Genomic DNA, 22502 nt, shown 5'->3' with positions numbered 1-22502 from the left:
GCTTTACGGTTCTGTGAACCGTCCCTCTGTGAGATACGCTGAGAAAAACGGTGATGATTGGAAATGACATCTTTTGGAATGTATGATTTGATATCTTACAAAAACTCAAATGCTTTGGTAATTTATACACCAAGTACTTGGAGTAATTGTGGAATGGCATGGCAAGAATTTTAAGAAACACATGCTCATATGGATCAAGACTTGAATTACAGCTGTGAAGATGGCAATGAAGGATTAAGCAAGGCTTGAAAGAAATGTACAGTATAAGAAAGTGGCTTATGAGATGATCAGGAGCACTGACCCCGGAGACCAACCAGTAAAGATGACCATAAGATGGAAAGCTCGCTAAGATCAAAACCTGGCCAGGTTTATCAAGCACAGGTAATATCTGAATATATTCAGTGGGTTTTGAAAAAGTTGTGAAAATACAGTTGTGTAACTAAAAGAGTTATGAAAGTAAAGAGTTACTGGGTCTTATTTGAAACTATATTGTGACTCTGAGTTGATCGAACTAATGGCAATTAATACAGACATACAGTTGTTAGGCAAAGTCATTGTTTAGTGTGCTTTATCATATGTTGCTTTTAATTGTGGGTGGCGGGGTGGAGATATGTCTTTACCGAAGAAGGTGTAAGATGCTCCTGCCCTCTGCAAGCCCGCAGGTCACCCTTGGGCGAGGTACAGCACCCGCTCAGCCCCCCCAATCAGGGTCACGTGAAGCCATGGGAGCAGGTGGTGGATGGTCATATGAGTGGCTGGTGCAGATCACAAGTCCTGTTTATGCGACCACTGACGTCAGGGAGGCGGTCTCTGAAGAGTATTGATAATGGCCAGGGTCACCTGTCTTGTAAAGGCACTGCCCAGAAGAAGGCAATAGCAAGAGTCTGTAGAAAAATTTGCAAGAACAAACATGGTCATGAGACCATGATCACCTACATCATACATCATAGCACATAGTGAAAAAACACTTTTAAATTCTCATCAGAGACTGTATGCTTGCTAGGTATTCACTGTGAGGAAATTCTTTTTATGATTAATAACAACCTACAGATTGAGGAGGTAGAAACTTTTTCTGTTCATAAAAAGATCCAGGTTATTTTAGGGATAGCACTACACGAATCAAGTCAATGGATGTCTGCACTCGTCAGGAATCAGCAATACTAGTCAATTCTAGTACCTGAGATGTCATGCTTTTCTCACTAAAGTCAGAGTAGATGATTTTTTTAGATACATAGAACATAGAATAGTACAGCACAGTACAGGCCCATCGGCCCACAATGTTGTGCCGACCCTCAAACCTTGCCTCCCATATAAGCCCCCACCTTAAATTCCTCCATATACCTGTCTAGTAGTCTCTTAAACTTCACGAGTGTATCAGCCTCCACCACTGACTCAGGCAGTGCATTCCATGCACCAACCACTCTCTGAGTAAAAAACCTTCCTCTAATATCCCCCTTGAACTTCCCACCCCTTACCTTAAAGCCATGGTCCTCTTGTATTGAACAGTGGTGCCCTGGGGAAGAGGCGCTGGCTATCCACTCTATCTATTCCTCTTATTATCTTGTACACCTCTATCATGTCTCCTCTCATCCTCCTTCTCTCCAGAGAGTAAAGCCTTAGCTCCCTTAATCTCTGATCATAATGCATACTCTCTAAACCAGGCAGCATCCTGTGTACTCTTTCCAATGTTTCCACATCCTTCCTATAGTGAGGCGACCAGAACTGGACACAGTACTCCAAGTGTGGCCTAACCAGAGTTTTATAGAGCTGCATCATTACATTGCAACTCTTAAACTCTATCCCTCGACTTATGAAAGCTAACGCCCCATAAGCTTTCTTAACTACCCTATCCACCTGTGAGGCAACTTTCAGGGATCCATGGACATGTACCCCCATATTCCTCTGCTCCTCCACACTACCAGTTATCCGGCCATTTACTTTGTACACTGCCTTGGAGTTTGTCCTTCCAATTGTACCACCTCACACTTCTGCGGGTTGAACTCCATCTGCCACTTCTCAGCCCACTTCTGCATCCTATCAATGTCTCTCTGCAATCTTTGACAATCCTCTACACTATCTACAACACCACCAACCTTTGTGTCGTCTGCAAACTTGCCAACCCATCCTTCTACCCCAACATCCAGGTCGTAAATAAAAATCACGAAAAGTAGAGGTCCCAGAACAGATCCTTGTGGGACACCACTAGTCACAATCCTCCAATCTGAATGTACTCCCTCCACCATGACCCTCTGCGTTCTGCGGGCAAGCCAATTCTGAATCTACCTGGCCAAACTTCCCTGGATCCCATGCCTTCTGACTTTCTGAATAAGCCTACCGTGTGGAACCTTGTCAAATGCCTTAGTAAAATTCATATAGATCACATCCACTGCACTACCCTCATCTATATGCCTGGTCACCTCCTCAAAGAACTCTATCTGGCTTGTTAGACACGATCTGCCCTTCACAAAGCCATGCTGCCTGTCCCTGATCAGACCATGATTCTCTAAATGCCCAGAGATCCTATCTCTAAGAACCTTTTCCAACAGCTTTCCCACCACAGACGTAAGGCTCGCTGGTCTATAATTACCCGGACTATCCCTACTACCTTTTTTGAACAAGGGGACAACATTCGCCTCCCTCCAATCCTCCGGGACTATTCCCGTGGACAACGAGGACATAAAGATCCTAGCCAGAGACTCAGCAATCTCTTCCCTCGCCTCGTGGAGCAGCCTGGGGAATATTCCATCAGGCCCCGGGGACTTATCCGTCCTAATATATTTTAACAACTCCAACACCTCCTCTCCCTTAATATCAACATGCTCCAGAACATCAACCTCACTCATATTGTCCTCACCGTTATCAAGTTCCCTCTCATTGGTGAATACCGAAGAGAAGTATTCATTGAGGACCTCGCTCACTTCCACAGCCTCCAGGCACATCTTCCCACCTTTATCTCTAATCGGATACAAAGCCTGGATGGCCTTTCTTCTGCAGTGGTAAACTACAAATTCAGAGGCATGGGACAGGAATGTTTGGAGATCCTGTGGAAAAGCGTTTGAAACTCATGTGACCTGACTCTCACTGTGATTACCATCCAGGACCGAGACGGTAGCCAAAAGTCTTTCTGCAAAACATTCCATTCTCACTGATGATAACCATGAAAAAATCTGAACCAGCAAACACGTCGCTTGTCAGAGAGGTCTAACTGGGATGCGGCATCTCTGAAAACTCGCTGAGAGTGGCTCTTCACTGATGCTTTGCCTCTTGCCACAGGGTTCTTGGAAAGAGCTGAGATGATGCTGATAATGTGGTGATGTTAAAGCTATTTCTATAAAAATACCTCCACAAATGGAATGCTGGCAGCTGTGTCAACATTGCAACGCTCATTGAATGAGCATCACAACAGTTGAAAGCTAGAACAAACATTCCCTGTTAATTGCAGTACATACTTTGGGCAGTCTTACGTCAAACGTCACCAGTATATTTGTTTATCAAATGAGGAAAACAACAATCTACCACTTATAGTTCCACTGAGACTGTCCAATGACAATTGACATATGGAATTTTGTTCTCCAATTTATGTTAGTATCCATCGAAATGCTCAAGATCCAAATAATTTCATCATCTCTGATGCCGGGAAAACATAGGGTTTGATGTTATGAACAGCACACCCAATTTTTGGATGCTGGTTTGATAGAATCATACCCCCATCTACCATAACCCCACTCCTCCTCCTTTGCTTCAATGAAAACACAGCATTTCACTGAGTCTCTTCCCACAGCAGGAATGCTCGATCCATGGCAGTATCTTGATGACCAACCCCTGCATTGTCTCCTGTGCAATCACATCCTTCGGTGACCAAAACTGTACATATTACACCAGCTGGGGCCTAACCAATGCTCTGAATCAAATCTAACACTCTTACTCTTAATATCCCAGCTAATGAGGCAGACATCCTCTATGCTTTCTCTTCCACTTTATCTAGCTGGGCTTCTACCTCTGGGGATCTTTGGACTTATACACCAAATTCAATATTCCTTTTGGCCCTTTCTTTCACTGTGAAAGTCCTACGTTATTAGTCCTCCCAAAGAGCATTGCCTCATGCTTGTTAGGATTAAAATCCATGAGCTATTGCTCTGTCTGTCACACCAACTGATCATATTACCCTTTAGCCTATGAGTATAGAGGTTTAAGAAGCAACTAGGGCTTGTTGGGACCAGTCTGCCAAGTGGGAGATCGCAGAGTGAGGTGGAGACAGTTCCTTGTGGATTTTACGCGCCAGGTTTAAAAAGCGACTGGGGACTGTCGGGACTTGTTTGCCGAGCGGGAGGTTGCTTGGGTTATTAGTAATATCAAAGATCAAGATAAATTTATTATCAAAATACATATATGCCACCATATACAACCCTGAGCTTCATCTTCTTGCAGGCAGTAAATACTAGAAACACGATAGAATCAATGAAAGACCACACCCAACAGGATGTTTAAACAGCCAATGTGCAAAAAGCAAAAAAAATGTGCAAATACAAAAAGAGAGACAATAATAATTATAATAAATAAATAAAGAAGCAAAAAATATCAAGAACATGAGATAAAGAGGCCTTGAAAGTGAGACCATTGGTTCTTCTCTAATAGTATCTTAGAAAACAGTCTGTTGTACTCAGCCTCTGGAATTATGGGCAAAGCTAACCCTGTAACCAGCACCATTTTTAGTTTTACACCAGGCACATTTATTGTGATGCAGATGATTCTGTGATCTGCTTCAGTCATGCTATGCAGTTCTAGGCATGACAGTTCACTTTTGTTAGACTCTGTGTTGTCTGATTTTCCTTTACATTTGGTAACTTTCTGCATTTGCTTAGTTTTGTGTTTGAGACTTTTCACTCACTCAGTTGTGCACCTTGTCTCCAAGTGACCTTATCTGTGACACCTTCAGCAGACTTTTTCTCAGAACCAACAGTCAGTTGCATCATGGGAAGATCTGCCACATCGGTAACATCTTTGGATTTTTGCATCATTCAGGGTCATTTTTTGCATTTCATATTCTAATCTCCTCTTCTGTAGTTCTGCCACATCCTTTACTGCAGTCTCTAACGATACTGCAATGGCCAATGCCCGTTCTAAGATTAAGTCTCTTTCGGGTAGTAGCCTTTTTTGAGTGTTTTGACTATGCATGCCACATACCAGCCTGCCCTTAATGCATCAGAAAGTCCTTCTCTAAAGTCACCGTACTGGGGAAGTTTGCACAGTTTTGCAATGTATTCAGAAAGGCTTTCATCTTTTGACTGGTTCCTTTTGTAAAATCTAAATCTCTCAGCTATTACCAGCAGTTTAGGGCTCAAGTGATTTTGTAAAATTGTAACAATTCTGTTGAAAGTCTTGCTTGTCGGCCCTTCAGGGGTTACTAAGTTGCATAAGAGACTACATTCTCGGGCCCATTAAGCTAAGAAGTGCAGGGACTTCCTTTTGTTTCTCCGTGTTCGCACTTGAATACAGTTCAACTCTCTCGATATATAACTTCCAGCCTTCATTAGGGCTATCAGGTTCACCACTTTCCTTACTGAAGCCACATTATTTTTCACTTTAAGTTCGGCGCATCTTTCACTGTTAATCACAGGTCCTTCGGCTTTCTCGTGCAGTTTTACTCTCGCTGTTGCGTCCCATAACTGTCAGTGCAGCTTGAGATATTTTCTGACACTTATCGGCAATTTGTTGTGTCTGCACAACTACGCATCGATTAAATAAAAGCACGCAGGCGGGAGATAGCTTTAATTGGTGTGTTAACATTGCAACGAGAGAGAGAGAGAGAGAGAATAATGTGCGTGCAAAGACAACAGATCAATACGTAGTGCTGGGGGGTTGTCATTGCTCTAAAAGAAATAGATCCATATATTACATTGGGTATATCTAAAGCAGAGGTTGATGGGTTCTTGATTAGACAGGGCATCAAAGGTTACGGGGAGAAGGCAGGAGAATGGGGTAGAGAGGGAAGATAAATCAGCCATGATCAAATGGCGGAGCAGATTCAACGGGTTTAAAGGCCTAATTCGGTTCCTGTGCCTTACGGTCTTATAGAAAGTGATGCTCGGTGTGATGAAGAGCAAGGATACAGTGTCCATATTCTCTGAGAGCAAAGGTAGAGGAAAGAGATGAAAAGCAATTGAAGGCTTTGTCTAGTCTGGATAGAGGAGAGGCCATGTCTGAAGTTGATCTGTGTGACAAACTGCCACTCCTCAGTGACAACACTCAAAACCACTTTCCTTCCAGAACAAGCTGCTCACTTCTCTTTTCACACTGCAACACTGAAAGCCACTTCTGTTCTCAATATGTGATCACAGGCATGTGGTGCAAAGTGAGTGCATTTCTGAAAGGACTTACTGGTTGCAGTTGAGAAGGAATTTGGAACCTCCACCGGTAGCATCACACGAAATCCAGTCAACGTCAATACCAGGAGAATATCCTTCCCCGATCTGAGGTTCTTTTTCATTTTCTGTTGCAAAAAGGCTCCTGTGGATGCTGAAGTGATTTCCTTTGTTGATAAAGTGGTAATTTGAAGATATTGATCTTTGTGACAGTTATGACTCAGAGATTGCAAGCTTGGTAATTTTTACGCAAGCATGCTGCTGTGTGAAATTGCTTCCCAAATACAAGCTAATGTGTTAGTAAGCTATCCTAAAGCATCTTTTTTGATGTGATGTCAGTCTTATGTTGGGAATTCAGCAATGATGTCTGAAAATACTGAAGTAACAGCAGTGGCAAAGTGTTCTCACCGACATGCAGAAATGCATTCGTTTATCACTGGTTTGCATTCTACCTGCATTTAAGAAACCGAATCATATAATTTCTAATTTACATGCAGTAGGTTGCAAAGGATATTGTTTCAGGATGCAATCATTAAAGGTTGGTGGGTGCTGATGAGAAAGAGGAGTATATTCTATAAAACCATAAGACATCGGAACACATTTAGGCCAATCGGCCCATCAAGTCTGCTCAGCCATTCCATCATGGTTGATTTATTATCCCTCTGAACCCCATTCTCCTGCCTTCCCTCTGTAACCTTTGACACCCTAACTGATCAAGAACCTATCAACCTCCACATTAAATACCTATAGAACATAGAACATAGAAATCTACAGCACATTACAGGCCCTTCAGCCCACAACTTTGTGCCAACCATGTAACCTACTCTAGAAACCACCAAAAATTATTCTACCACATCGCCCTCTATTTCTCTACGCTCCATGCACCTATCTAAGAGTCGCTACCACCTTTGCTAGCAGTGCATTCCACTCACCAAACACTCTATGTGTGAAAAAATTATCCCTAACATCCCCTTGGTACCTACTTCCAAGCACCTTAAAACTATGCCCCCTTGCGTTAGCCATTTCAGCCCCGGGAAAAAGCCTCTGGCTATCCACACGATCAATGCCCATCATCATCTTATACACCTCTATCAGGTCACCTCTCATCCTCCAAGGAGAAAAGGCTGAGTTCACTCAACCTATTCTCATAGGGCATGCTCCCCAATCCAGGCAACATCCTTGTAAATCTCCTCTGCACTTTCTCTAAGTATCCGCAACCTTCCTGTAGTGAGGTGACCAGAACTGAGCACAGTATTCCAAGTGGGGTCTGACCAAGGTCTTATATTGTTGTAACATTACCTCACGGCTCTTGAACTCAATCCCATGGTTGATGAATGCCAATACACCATATGCCTTCTTAACAACACTGTCAACCTGCACAGCAACTTTGAGTGTCCTATGGACATGGACCCCAAGAACACTCCGATCCTCCACACTGCCAGTAGTCTTACCATTAATATTATATTCTGTCTTCAAAGTCGACCAACCAAAATGAACCTCTTCACACTTATCTGGGTTGAACTCCGTCTGTCATTTCTCAGCCCAGTTCTTCATCCTATCGATGTCCCACTGTAATCTCTGACAACCCTCCAGACTATCCACAACACCCCCAACCTTTGTGTCATCAGCAAACTTACTAACCTGCCCTTCTACTTCTTTATCTAGGTTATTTATGAAAATCACAAAGAGGAGGGGTCCCAGAACAGATCCCTGCGGAACACCACTGGTCACTGATCTCCATGCAGAATACGAACCATCTATAACCACCCTTTGCCTTCTGAGGGCAAACCAATTCTCAACCTGCAAAGCAAGGTCCCCTTGGATCGCATGCCTCCTTACTTTCTGAATAAGCACTACATGGGGAACCTTATCAGATTGGGTGAACCAAATTGGTAAGGGTGCTGAGGAAGAGGATTTCTTGGAAAGTATGCAGGATAGTTTTCTGAACCAACATGTCAAGGAACCAACTAGAAAGCAGGCCATTCTAGACTGGGTATTGAGCAATGAGGAAGGGTTAGTTCGCAACCTTGTCGTGCGAGGCCCCTTGGGTAAGAGTGACCATAATATGGTGGAATTCTTCATTAAGATGGAGAGTGATATAGTTAATTCAGTAACAAAGGTTCTGAACTTAAAGAAGGGTAATTTTGAAGGTGTGAGACGTGAATTAGCTAAGATAGACTGGCAAATGATACTTACAGGGTTGACGGTGGATATGCAATGGCAAGCATTTAAAGATCACATGGATGAACTACAACAATTGTTCATCCCAGTCTGGTAAAAGAATAAACCAGGGAAGGTAGTGCACCCGTGGCTGACAAGGGAAATTAGGGATAGTATCAATTCCAAAGAAAAAACATACAAATTAGCCAGAAAAAGCAGCACACCTGAGGACTGGGAGAAATTCAGAGTCCAGCAGAGGAGGACAAAGGGCTTAATTAGGAAAGGGAAAAAAGATTATGAGAGAAAGCTGGCAGGGAACATAAAAACTGTCCGTAAAAGCTTGCTGACCATCCTAATTAGATTATGTCTCTCCAAATGCTCATAAATCCTGCCTCCTCAGGACCTTCTCCAACAACTTGCCCACCACTGAAGTAAGACTCACTGGTCTGAAATTTCCCGGGTTATCTCTACTCCCTTTCTTGAACAAGGGAACATTTGCAATCCTCCAATCTTCTGGATCATCACCAGAGGCTCAGCAATCTCCTCCCTTGCTTCCCACAGTAGCCTGGAGTATATTTCGTCTGGTCCCTGCGATTTATCTAACTTAATGCCTTTCAAAAGCTCCAGCCCATCCTCTTTTTTGATGCCTGAGTGCTCAAGTGTTTCACTTCGCTGTAAGTCATCCCCACAATTGCCAAGGTCCTTTTCCCCGGTGAATACTGAAGCAAAGTATTCATTAAGTACCTCCGCCTCCTCCTCCAGCTCCATGCATGTTTCCACTTTCACTCCTGGTTGGTTCTATTCTCACTCAGCTCATCTTCTTGCTCTTCATATACTTGTAGAATGCCTTGGTGTTTTCCTTAATCCTGCTCGCTAAGGCCTTCTCAAGGCCCCTTCAAGCTCTCCTAATTTCATTCTTAAACTCTTACCTGGCAACTTTGTAGTTTTCTAGAACTCCATCAGTACCTAGTTTTTTGAACATTTTGTAAGTTTTCTTTTCTTCTTAACTAGATTTTCCACATCCTTTGTACACCATGGTTCTTTTAATCTACTATCCTTTCCCTGCCTCAATGGAACACACCTATGCATAATCCCTGAACATTTGCTACATTTCTGCCGTGCATTTCCCTGCGAACATCTACTCTCAATTTATGCTCCCAAGTTCCTGCCTAATAGCATCATATTTCCCCCTACCCCAATTAAATGTTTTCCCAAATTGTCTGCTCCTATCCCTCCTATACTCAATGACTTGGCCTCAACAAACATCTTTGGCAGTGAATTCCATAGATTCACCACCCTCCAGCTAAAGAAATTTTTCTTCATCTCTGTTCTAAAGGGATGTCCTTCTATTCTGAGGCTGTGCCCTCTGATCCTAGACTCACCCATTATAGGAAACATCCCATCTACACCTATTCTATTTAGGCCTTTCAATATTCAATAGGTTTCACTGAGATGCCTCCTCATTCATTAAACGCCAGCAAGTACAGGCCCTGAGACATAAGCCCATACATTGACACTTCCACTTCCAGATTCATTTTCCTGAATTTTCTCTGGATCTTCGCCAATGCCAAAATGGATAAGCGGCACAGGACTGCTCACAGTACTCCTTGTAGGGTCTGACCATTGTCTTAAAGTCTCAGCATTACATCCTTGCTCTTATGTTCTATTCTTCTCTAAATGATTGCTAACATTGCATTTACCTTCCTCACCACTGACTCAACCGGCAAGTTAACCTTTAGGGAATCCTGCACAAGGGCTCCCAAGTCCCTTTGCAGCTCTGATTTTTTGAATTTTGTCCACATTTAGAAAATAATCTACGCTTTTATTCCTTCTACTAAAGTGCGCAACAATATACTTCCCTACACTCTATTCCTTCTGCCACTTCTTTGCCCACTCTCCCAATCTGTCCAAGTCCTTCTGTAAACTCCCTGCTTCCTCAACACTATCTGCCACTACCCCTGTTTGTATCATCCACAAACTTGGCCACAAAGCCATCAATTCTGTAACCCAAATTATTGACATATAACATGAAAAGAAGCAGTCCCAACACTGACCCCTGTGGAACACCACTGGTCATCGGCAGCCAAACAGAGAAGGTCCCCTTTGTTCCTAATCTTTGCCTCCTGCCAGCCAGCCTATCTTCTATCTATGTTTGTATCTTTCATGTAATACCAGGGGCTCTTATCTTGTTAAGCAGCCTCAGTTGCAACATTTTGTCAAAGGCTTTCTGAAAATCCAAGTAAACAATATCCACTTAGTCTTCTTTGTTCATCCTGCCTATTATTTCCCCAAAGAATTCCAGTAGATTTTTCAGGCAAGAGTTCCTCTTGAGGAAACCATGTTGACTTTGGCCCATGTGCCTCCAAGTAGCCTGAAACCTCATCCTTAATGATGGACTCCAACGTGTGTCCAACTACTGAAGTCAGAATAACTGGCCTATACTTATATTTCTTCTGCCTCCCTCCTTTCTTAAAGAGTGGAGAGATATTTGCAATTTTCCAGTCCACCGGAACATTCCAGAATCTGATCATTCTTGAAAGATCATTATTAATACATCCAAAATCTCTTCAGCTTCCTCTTTCAGAACCCTGAGGTGTAGTCCATCTGGTCCAGGTGCCTTATCTATCTCAGACCTTTCAGTTTCCCAAACCTTCTTATTAATAGCAGCTACACTCACTTCTGCTCCTTAACACTCTTTAGAATACTTCATCTTTGGGAAGTACCTATTCTGTGCCTTCTGAATTTCCCCTAGAAACTCCAGCGATTGCGTTTCTGTCATCATCCCTGTTGGTGCCCCTTTTCAATCAGCTTTGGTCAGCTCCTCCCTCATGCCTCTGTAACTCCCTTTACTCCACTGTACTTCTGATATATCTGACTTTATCTTCTCCCGCGAAACAGCAGGGTGAATTCTATCATATTATGATCATTGCCTCCTAAGGGTTCCTTTACCTTAAGCTCCCTAATCAAATCTGGTTCATTACATAATACCCAATCCAGAATTGCTTTTTCCCTAGAAGGCTCAACTACAAGCTGCTGTAAAAAGCCATCTCATAGGCACTCTACAAATTCCATCTCTTGGAATCCAGCCCAACCTGATTTTCCCAGTCTACCCTCATAATTGAAATCCCCCATGACAGTCATAACATTGTCCTTATTACATGCCTTTTCTATTTCTCATTGAAATTTATATCCCACATCCTGGCTACTGTTCGGAGGCCTGTGTATAACTCCCATCAGGGTGTAATCACCCTTGCAGTTTCTTAACTTTACTCATAAGGACTCTACACTTTCCAATCCTATGTCACCTCTTTCTAAGGGTTTAATTCCACTTTTACCAACCCCACTGCTTACCCACCTGTCCTTTCGATATATAGTTGGGAGATGAACATCCTTGGATGTGCATTTAGATATAGCACCTTCAGTCCTTTATTCATCACTCTTTTTGAATTTGCCCCTGTGTTACAACAACTCATCCCATTCACTGCAATTTTGCCCTATTGATTGCCTGTCCTTCCTCACAGTCTCACTACAAACTGCATCTACTTGTATACCAACTGCCCCATCCTCAGCTCTATTACTCCAGATCCCATCCCTCTGCTAAATTAGTTTAAACCTTCCTGAACAGCTGAAGCAAACCAACTTGCTAGATATTGGCGCCCCTCAGGTTCAGGTGTAACCTATACTTTTTGTGTAGCTCATACCTTCCCCAGAAGAGATCCCAATGATCCAGAAATCTGAAACTTTGTCCCCCAGCCACTCATTCATCTATACTGTCATTGTATTCCTGCCCTGACTAGCACAAGGCACTGGGCGTAATCAAGAGATTAGTACCTTGGAGGTCCTGCTTTTCAGGATCTTCCCTAACTCCCTATACTCAATGCACAGGACCTCTTCCTCCTTTCTACCTACGTCACTGGTGCCAACGTGCACCACGACCTCTGGCTCCTCACTCTCCCTCTTGCGAATATTCTGCAGCTGCTCTGAGACATTCTGGACCCTACCACCTGGAATGCATGCAATACACCTGACGTCCTGACGAAGGGTCTCGGCCCGAAACGTCGACTGTGCTTCTTCCGATGGATGCTGTCTGGCCTGCTGCATTCCACCAGCATTTTGTGTGTGTTGCTTGAATTTCCAGCATCTGCAGATTTCCTCATGTATGCAATACACCATCCTGGTTTCTCTTTTGCAGCCACAGAATCTCCCGTCTGTCCCCCTAACTATCGAGCCTCCTATCACTATCAGTTTACCTGACTTTGCCCTTCCCTGCTGAGCCTCAGAGCTGGCCCAGGTGCAACTGGCCTGCTGCTGCTGCCGTGCCCTGATAAGTCATCCCCCGAGCAGAATCCAAAGCGGTATACCTGTTTCTGAGGGGAACGGCCACAGAGGAACCATGCATTGTTTGCTTACTCTCTTTAATTCACCTGGTGTTCACCCATCTACTATCTGAAGCCTACGCTGTAGGTATGACCACCTCAGGAAAAATCTTACCCATGAGCTTTCCCGCCTCCAGGATGGTCTTGAGCAGCTCCAGTTCCAGTTCCTAGACCTTGTCCTTCAGGAGCTGGAGTTGGGTGCGCCCTGCAGATGTAGTCATCAGGGAGACCATTAGGTACCCTGCATCCCACGTCGGACAGAAGGAGTATTCCACTGCCTGAACTACCAACCTGCCTACACTCGTTATATCTTTGGCTCTAACTTCTTAAGCTTAAGTTCTGCCATCAACTGAATGATTCCAAGCGAATGGGCACACTTAGCCTCCACCTGCTGAGCCAAAGCCTGACCATTCTTAACACTGGCCCATTCACACTATGGCTGCTCCTCTTTCAGCTCTCTTCTTTTCATCGGCCTTTGCTTCAGTGCTGTGTACTGCAGACTTGTGCAGATCAACTCGCTGAAGTGCTCGCCGATGCCTTTAACCTCTTGCTTCAGCAGTTTGAGGTACCCATCTGCTTCAGGCAGGCCTTAACAATACCGGTGCCTGAAGAAAAACATGGCGATCTGCCTCAATGACTATCGTCCAGTAGCACTTACATCCACTGTGATGAAGTACTTTGAGAGGCTGGTGATGAAACAAACCCCTGCCTGAGAAGCAACTTGGATCTGCTCCAGTTTGTCTACCGTCACAACAGGTCAACAGCAGCTGCCATTTCATTGGCTCTTCATTCATTCCTGGTCAGCTAGGCAGTGAAGATGAAGTATCAGGATGCATGATTAGGCTGGAGTTACCGCACTGAAAGGGCCTGTTCCGTCCTGTATCTCAATAAATAAAAATAACTAAAACCCACAATATACTTGGATGGGGATTCCCCAATATTTAGGCTCAGTGATAATGAAGAGCAGTGCTGTATTTCCAATTCAGAAGGTTATGTTGAATGCCTTTCGAATGTTGAATGGCCTCGATAAACTGGATGTGGGGAGGATGTCTCCTATGGCTGGGGAGTCTAAGGCCAGGGGGCACAGCCTCAGAATAGAGGGACGTCATTTTAGAACAGAGATGAGAAGGAATTTTTTTAGCCAGAGGGTGGAGAACCTGTGTAATTCATTGCCATAGTGGGTTGTGGAGGCCAAGTCAATGGGTATACTTAAGGCAGCAGTTGATAGATTCCTGTGTGATCAGGGCATGAAGGGATATGGGGAAGAAGGCAAGAGATTGCGGCTGGGAGGGAAAATGGATCAGCCATGATGAAATGGCAGAACAGACTGGATGGGCCAAATGGCCTAATTCTGCCCCTTGTAGTAATCTGTTCCAATGTACTTGCTACCCTTGGAATTCTTGGTTGTAGAGGTCACATGTTTGGGAAGTTGAGTCTAAAAGATTGTATTGCTCATAGTAAAATGTGTGATGTGGCTACCAACCACATTATATCTCACCCGTTTGAGGACACTGAGGCAGTAACTGGGTTCACCACCTTGGTACTCCCATTACTTCCTGTCTCAAAGAACCAGGAGAATCTAAACCTGCTCTTTCACCTCTTCTTTTTCTCGCATCAAGGCTGCCAAACGTTTCGATGGAGTGAAACTTCTTTCAGAATCTATTCAACGGTGAGGTCACCATGTACAAGTGGCAGTCCAGTCAAAAGTGGGACTCTGGTGTTTCAGTATCAATTTAAATGAAACCGATTCCTCCATCTGTATACAACCACACACTGAAATTTCAGGAGCTGGCACTTCTGACTTTACACCCATCATAACACCTTTGCTGTTGTTGATTGTTTAAGCAAAATCTTAAATCTAGCTGCTCATTCTAAGAATTACAAACCTGAATGCACAGTTGGTTAGGTGTGTTCACCACTCTGATTACTACCCCTGCTCTACAAAATGGAGAGATGAAATAAAAAGCAGAAATTGCAGCAAACACATACATCATGCTGGAGAGGAACAGTGAAGTTTTCAGATCAATGATATTTCCTCAGAACTTGGAAAAGATGCCTCCAAGAGGACCATACCTTGTTGGGTTTGGAGGCTTGTGTGCCTCAATGACCCAGCGAGCTACGTTGGCTGAAGTCAGGGCTTTATACTTTGACTCTTAGGAAGGTCACAGGTCAAAGGGTAGAGGCCAGACTAAGAATAGTCCTGCGGTCCACCAGGTTCCAGGGTTCAGCTCAGGACTAACAACCCTGACTGGTCAATCAAAACAGTTACAGAAACAGCAATGAAGAATCCTTCTGCATCTGAGTGCGATGGTATTGCTGGGTCTCTGCCTGAGACTTATGTGACTGACAGTAGTGAAAACCCAGCTACTTACACGATGAAGGAAATCCAGAACAGCACCAGAGACAGAGGACTTTCATTGCGGCCCTAAACGCCAGCAGCGTTACGGGCAGTAAGTAAGCAAGTTGGAAAAGCTAAAGATGAAATGTTAGAGAAGGGAAAGGAAAAAGTAAAAACGTCCTTCGTTAGGAATAGATTAAACAATGAAAGGAATAATGCTTAAAATACAGTAGAGGAAAAGTAAAGAACACAAAAAATGGGCAAGGAGAGGATGTAAAGAAGAATTTCTATGCCAATTGAACTCGCTGCTTGATTCAGTAGTCCCTGTGCCGAAGACGCTGCGCCCCAGCGGCCTCAATGACTACAGACCGGTGGAATTCACCTCCCACATCATGAAGACCCTGGAGAGACTTGTTCTGGAGCTGCTCTGGCCTATGGTCAGGCCACACTTAGATCCCCTCCAGTTTGCCTACCAGCCCCGACTAGGAGTTGAGGATTCGTCTACCTGCTGAACCGTGTCTACGCCCACCTGGACAAGCCAGCGAGCACTGTGAGGGTCATGGTTTTTGACTTCTCCAGTGCGTTCAACACCATCCGCCCTGCTCTACTGGGGGAGAAGCTGACAGCGATGCAGGTGGATGCTTCCCTGGTATCATGGATTCTTGATTACCTGACTGGCAGACCACAGTACGTGAGCTTGCAACACTGTGTGTCCGACAGAGTGATCAGCAGCACTGGGGCTCCACAGGGGACTGTCTTGTCTCCCTTTCTCTTCACTATTTACACCTCGGACTTCAACTACTGCACAGAGTCTTGTCATCTTCAGAAGTTTTTGGATGACTTTGCCATAGTTGGATGCATCAGCAGGGGAGATGAGGCTGAGTACAGGGCTACAGTAGGAAACTTTGTCACATGGTGTGAGCAGAATTATCTGCAGCTTAATGTGAAAAAGACAAAGGAGCTGGTGGTAGACCCGAGGAAAGCTAAGGTACCGGTGACCCCTGTTTCCATCCAGGGCGTCAGTGTGGACATGGTGGAGGATTACAAATACCTGGGGATACGAATTGACAATAAACTGGACTGGTCAAAGAACACTGAGGCTGTCTACAAGAAGGGTCAGAGCCGTCTCTATTTCCTGAGGAGACTGAGGACCTTTAACATCTGCCGGACGATGCTGAGGATGTTCTACGAGTCTGTGGTGGCCAGTGCTATCATGTTTGCTGTTGTGTGCTGGGGCAGCACGCTGAGGGTAGCAGACACCAACAGAATCAACAAACTCATTCGTAAGGCCAGTGATGTTGTGGGGATGGAACTGGACTCTCTGACGGTGGTGTCTGAAAAGAGGACGCTGTCTAAGTTGCACCCCATCTTGGTCAATGTCTCCCATCCACTACATAATGTACTGGTTGGGCACAGGAGTACATTCAGCCAGAGACTCATTCCACCGAGATGCAGCACAGAGCATCATAGGAAGTCATTCCTGCCTGTGGCCATCAAACTTTACAACTTCTCCCTTGGAGGGTCAGACACCCTGAGCCAATAGGCTGGTCCTGGACTTATTTCATAATTTACTGGCATAATTTACATATTACTATTTAACTACTTATGGTTCTATTACTATTTATTATTTATGGTGCAACTGTAACGAAAACCAATTTCCCCCGGGATCAATAAAGTATGACTGTGACTATAATGTGCTCAGTTCAAAGATAAAGTGCATTTTCTTGGGTTTCATTGGAAAAGTGCAGGAATTCAAGGAAGACATACCAGAGAGGGGCTGGTTCCAATCATGAATACACCCAAGGTAAACATCCTTTTTATAGTCAAAGTTGAGTTACTGCAGGCGTTCTGAATAACAGCTATCTGTAATTGAGGGAATGCAGGGAAGATAGGATTCCTGAGAAGGCGGGTTTGTTACAGGGAGTTTAAGCAGACTAGGGTTATTCTAGAGTTCAGAAGAATGATGCTCTTCAAAAGTATCATCTGAAGGAGCTTGTAAAGGTAGAGGAGGAATTGATGTTCTACCTTGCTGGAGTATCTGTAACAATGTGTCACAATCTCAAAATGAGAGGTTGGTCAAGGTGAGAAGACAAAATTTCTTCACTCAAAGGATGAAGTATCCTTGGAATTCTTTATCCAGTTGGAATTGAACTTCACCTGCCAGTTCTCAGCCCAGCTTTGAATCCTGTCAATCTCTCATTCTAATGACAATCTTCTATGACAATCTTCTGCACTATCCACAACTCCAAAAACATACGCATGTCTACCAATAAATTTCATCTCCTGTTCCCCAGTTTCCATTCTCTTATTATTATCACCTATTACCATATGTTTATCAACACTCACATAACCCTCTTACTAACTACCTACACTAAGGGAAAATTCTATTTGTCAGTCTTTGAGGTGAAAGAGGAAAGCAGGACATCTGAAGGTAACCTTCATGGTCACAGTCTGCATGTGCAAACTCCATGCCAAAGGCACCTGAGGTGGATTCCAGGTCACCAGAGCTACATAACATCAATAAATGGGCCATAGTACCGGCCAATATTTGGAGCTAGGAAGTGTTGCAGTAACCCATGGAAAGATGAAATTAAAAAGTGGAAATTGCAGTAAGTGCATACATCATACAACATCTTAACGAGAGGAACAGCCAAGTTTTCAGATCAATGAGATTTCCTCAGAATTTGGAAAAGCTAAAGATGAAAGAAGAAGGGAAGAAAAAAAATCTCCTTCAATAAGAAGAGGTTAAACAATGAAAGGAATAATGCTCAAAAAAACAGTAGAGGAAAAGCAAACACACAAAATGGGCATGGAGTAGAGATAAAGAAGAACTTCTGTCCTAAATTCTTGAACTCTGCTTAATTCGGTAGCCCATATCTATTACCTATTGCAAACCTATTGCCAACCGAATTCCATTTGCCACCCATCCGCTCATTTGACCTGTTTGCATTAGTCAGCACCAGAATTGAGCGATATTCACAAGGTTCAATCCAAATGGTAGAACCTAGATGCCTGCAGCTCCCCATAATATGAAAGGAAGGCCCACAGATTTGCCATCATGATTTGTCTTGATTTCCGAGACTGAAGTCAACTTTACAACTCCTTACTCGACCATTTCCTGAGAGTTTTAAAGTTCCAATAAAGCTATTGGAGTTCAATATCAGGCCACTTTGCATCCTCCATGAACCAGAGTTTCTTAGGTACCCTGAAGTCAAAGTGTTGAAGAGAAATCTCACCTACTGTTCCAATTTCCGCAATATCAAACACATTTTTGTAAAACTTAATTCAAAAGGTCAACAAAGATCCATGCTAGACAACTAACTGATAAGTGGGTATATTAATCTTATTTATAGTTTAATCACAAATGTTTTCGATCTCCTTAATATAACATATTTCCAATAGCACTCTTAGTAGAATGAAATTCAGCTATCAATCTTCTAATTTGAATCTCCCACTCTGTTGTTGCTGAGATACATGCTAGGATGATCTGGGAGACATCATCAGTGAGGTCACTGGGTGTTTCAGGTCTTTCAACATCAGACACTCACGCTGGGGTGACCCAGCCAGAATTGATCAGGCCTGGCTTGTGTCCCATTAGTATTGGTCTGCGGGTCACACCTCTTGGTCCATAGCCATCTGGAGGCTCGCTCAGCAGACTCTGTGATGGTCCTGATGGCTCCTTTCTTTGCAGCCCCGCAATACCAAGGAGAGAGAAAGTTCGGCACAGCAAGCTGCCAGCAAAACTTCTATACTCCGCCTCTTAGGCTTTAAAGGCTCACATCGTGCCCTCCACCCCTGTCACTGGCACCGCTCTAGAAGGCACACACCCACAGACACTCCAGCTCTTCACAAACACATTCCGAAGTCATCTTCTAATACACACAAAGAAACACAACTGTACTTACACACTCATAAACATGCAACCACAAACCCGAACATATTCACTTCCACCTACACACACAAATTTAAGTAAACACCTAAATACTAAGTCCCACTGACATCAACACTGTTAACAATCTGTCATAAGTTGATAAACACTGACTTTCACCTTGACATTCTGAGTTAGTTACCCTCAGAATCACACACAATATCATTCTCAATTCTTAATACATTAATCTGTTTGCAAGTAGCGCTTACCCTGTTCCTCTGTTGAAGTTGTAGTTTCCTTTTACAAGCCCTTTACCAAAACTTTTAACAAACTGACAACGTCCAGGACCTGAAGCGTCAGCTATTTCTCTTTCTACAAATACTAACCGACTTGATGAACATTTCCAATATTTTCGGTTTTTATTGCAGATTTCCAGTATCTGCAGATTTTTTTTTTAAAATTCAAACTTCATTACCTTGTGGGGCCTAATAAACAATCAGCAGACTGAACCAACGGGTGGCCTCAACAAACTGCAAAGTAACAAGAAAACACTCCTGGATCAGCGTTGGATGATTGCTTAGGTGAGCTTGATTAGTATAACAATGGCATTTACCTGATCCATTTCGGCAAATCGGGCGATTCATGTGTCGGAGGGCTCCAGAATGGTAAGGCTCCAAAAAGCAGTGATGCAATGGCTTAAAATTTTCTGAGGTTTTGTTTGCATTAGCAGAGTCAGGTTATGACACCAAAGATAGGAAATCTAACCACAGAGAGTATAATGAAAAACAGGACTGGATTTCTGTCAGATAAGGAATGAGTTTAAACAGAACTTTTATTGTGTTGCACTCAACTACTCGTACATACCACCGAGGAATCTTAATAAAATTAAAGTTAGTGGGAATGAAGGTGGTGGTGGAATGGAAGAGATTAAATGGAATTCTTCACGGATCAGTCATTCCTATCACTCAGATCTCATTGTAGCAGGGAATTTAGCTTAAGAACGTAAGAAATAAAGAAAGAATGGTCATTTTGCCCACAAAGTCTTCTCTGCCATCCAGTAAGACCATTGATAATCTGATCTTGGCCTCAACTTCAGTTTCCTATTACTTTCCAAGAATATTTAACCACTGAATAGTCAAAATAACATGACTTTTGTGTTTGCATCAATGCCAAGTTGACCACAATTGATAGTAAATTAGAAATGTAGGTAAAGTAGCCGAACACCATGAATGCCCACTGCCTGAAGATGGTCCAACTGGTGGTTAACAGCTGGACTCAGCAGCCAGGTGAAAATGCTGTGGATTATATGGGATGTTAGAGGCAGACTGCACACTGCACACCTAATACGTGTTTGAAGGAGGCATTGCCAGACATTATAGTTTAAGAAATCATGATTGTGTGCTCAGAGGTAAGAAAATCAGATCAGAATTTGAATCACTTTATTGCCAGTATGTGAAATGTACCTCTAGCCTCTCAGCTCCATCCCCTAAACCTGCTGCTATCCCCAGTCCTAAGCTCCATACCCCTCTCTCCTCGTCCCAAACCCTACCCCTCCTACCCCTCCTACCCCTAACAACTCTAACCTCCACACCCCTCACTCCTCCATCACCCAACCCTACCCTTCCTACCCCTAACAACCCTAACCTCCACACCCCTCACTCCTCCAGTCCTAAACCCTACCCTACCGCTCCTACCCCAACAGCCCAAACCTCCACACCCCTCTCTCCTCCATCACCCAACCCTACCCCTCCTACTCCTAACAACTCTAACTTCCACACCCCTCACTCCTCCAGTCCCAAACCCTAATCCTCCATCCCCAACCCTAACCTCTACACCCCTCTCTCCTCCATCCCCAACTCTAACCTCCACACGTCTCTCTCCTCCACAACCCTAACCTCCACATCCCTCTCCCCTCCATCCCCAACCCTAACTTCCACATGTCTCTCTCCTCCACCCCAATCCTAACCTCCACATCCCTCTCTCCTTCATCCTCAACCCTAACCGCCACACCCCCTCGCCTCCATCCTCCAATCCTACCCCTAACAGCCCTAACCCCCACACCCCTCGCTCCTAGATTCTCCTCTCTCCTCCACCCCTCTCCCCTTCGGCATTCTCTCTCTTCCATCCCTATAACCCTAACCATAACCCCCTCTCCCCTCCAGCCCCTACTCCCGTCTAACCCCTCACCCCACCCCTATCGCTAATGACATCCCACGATGGAAAACACTCCATCAACCATGGAGAAAAGCCCACAAATTTACCCTGAGCCAAGAGCCCCCCCCGACCGGAGTCAACACCCCACAGACTCATTCCACTCTACCCCACTCCCTGACATACACAATGCTAAGCCTGTGGTGTCATTGACTCCCCCTCCCACTCCCCATCTTGCACACACGAGCACAGGGAAATACCTAATACACTCTTCCGGCTCGTAAGAAAGGCAAGTTGGGCAGAACCAGGACCAAAGCAAGGACCATTCCAAAGTGACAGGGCCTAGTGACACTGAATCCCCAACACGACATCAACAAACACAAGAGGGATAAACGTTGGGCAAGTGTTTAACATTGTTCAGTGCTAAAGCAGGCACATGATTTAAAGCACAAACCATTAACAAGTTAAGGATTACCTCTGGGCATCTTAACGAAGAGGGAAAATATACCTGAAGAGTAAGGATTTCAGGTTGTGTACTATATACATTCTCTGATATTACACTGAATTGTTGAGAAGATGTTATTATTGTAACAGCACACATCATTGAGCTAATGAATGCAAACTTAAAGAGCACCCTAGTCATTGTTGTGATACCATGGGACACTTATCAACAGTTCATTTGAAAGCTAGGTAAGACCATGGCAAATTTGAGTCACTAAGCAAAGTAAAACCTATTAGAAAGAATAGGAAAATGCATTATATAAATGAACTAGATAAATAAGATTATGACCTAGATGGATCAATCATGCTGTTAGCTTCCGCGTTGTCAGTAAATGCTGAACGAAAGAGAGCATGGAAGGGTCATAGTGATAGAGATATGTGAGGCTAAAGTGTGAAGTGTTGTAAGCCAATGTCACGTCTTGGTTCTTCAAAACATAAATGAAACTTACAAACTTCGAAGGAAAGTTTGCGAAAGATTTGAAGAGACTATGGAAATCCAGGATCATTGATCTACTGAGTTTTCTGGTTGGGTGTTTCCAGTCAGGATCTATGGGTGTACCTGGGTGTCAAAATCTCTGAGCATCTAACCAGAACCTAACATATCGATGCAGTAGCAAAGAATGCAAGAAAATGGAGTTTGAGGAGATTTGGTATGTCACCAAAAACACTCACAAATTTCTACAGATGTACCATGGAGAATATTTTAAGTGGCTGCATCACCGTCTGGTATGGAGAGGCTACTGCAT

At 43.9% G+C, this 22502-nt stretch overlaps 1 protein-coding gene across 2 annotated transcripts in view; it reads right to left on the bottom strand.

The window, feature by feature from the left end:
• The window catches only part of LOC134338237 (synaptotagmin-like protein 1), a 72681-nt gene extending 52840 nt beyond the window's left edge, over positions 1-19841 (bottom strand). The window contains exons 1-2 of one of the 2 annotated variants that reach the window (XM_063033939.1): positions 19718-19821; positions 6379-6516 (exon numbers count right to left, since the gene is read on the bottom strand). The gene's annotated coding sequence lies outside the window, so the exon portion shown is untranslated. Of the gene's footprint in view, positions 1-6378; positions 6517-19717 lie in introns of both variants that reach the window. The other variant, XM_063033938.1, reaches the window with a different exon arrangement.
• Positions 19842-22502: the final 2661 nt, after the last annotated feature.

The sequence above is a fragment of the Mobula hypostoma genome, chromosome 26 (genome assembly GCF_963921235.1).
Source record: "Mobula hypostoma chromosome 26, sMobHyp1.1, whole genome shotgun sequence".
Taxonomy (NCBI): Eukaryota; Metazoa; Chordata; class Chondrichthyes; order Myliobatiformes; family Myliobatidae; genus Mobula; species Mobula hypostoma.
The sequence above is the reverse complement of the archived record's forward strand: the minus strand, read 5'-3'. Positions and strand labels throughout refer to the sequence as shown.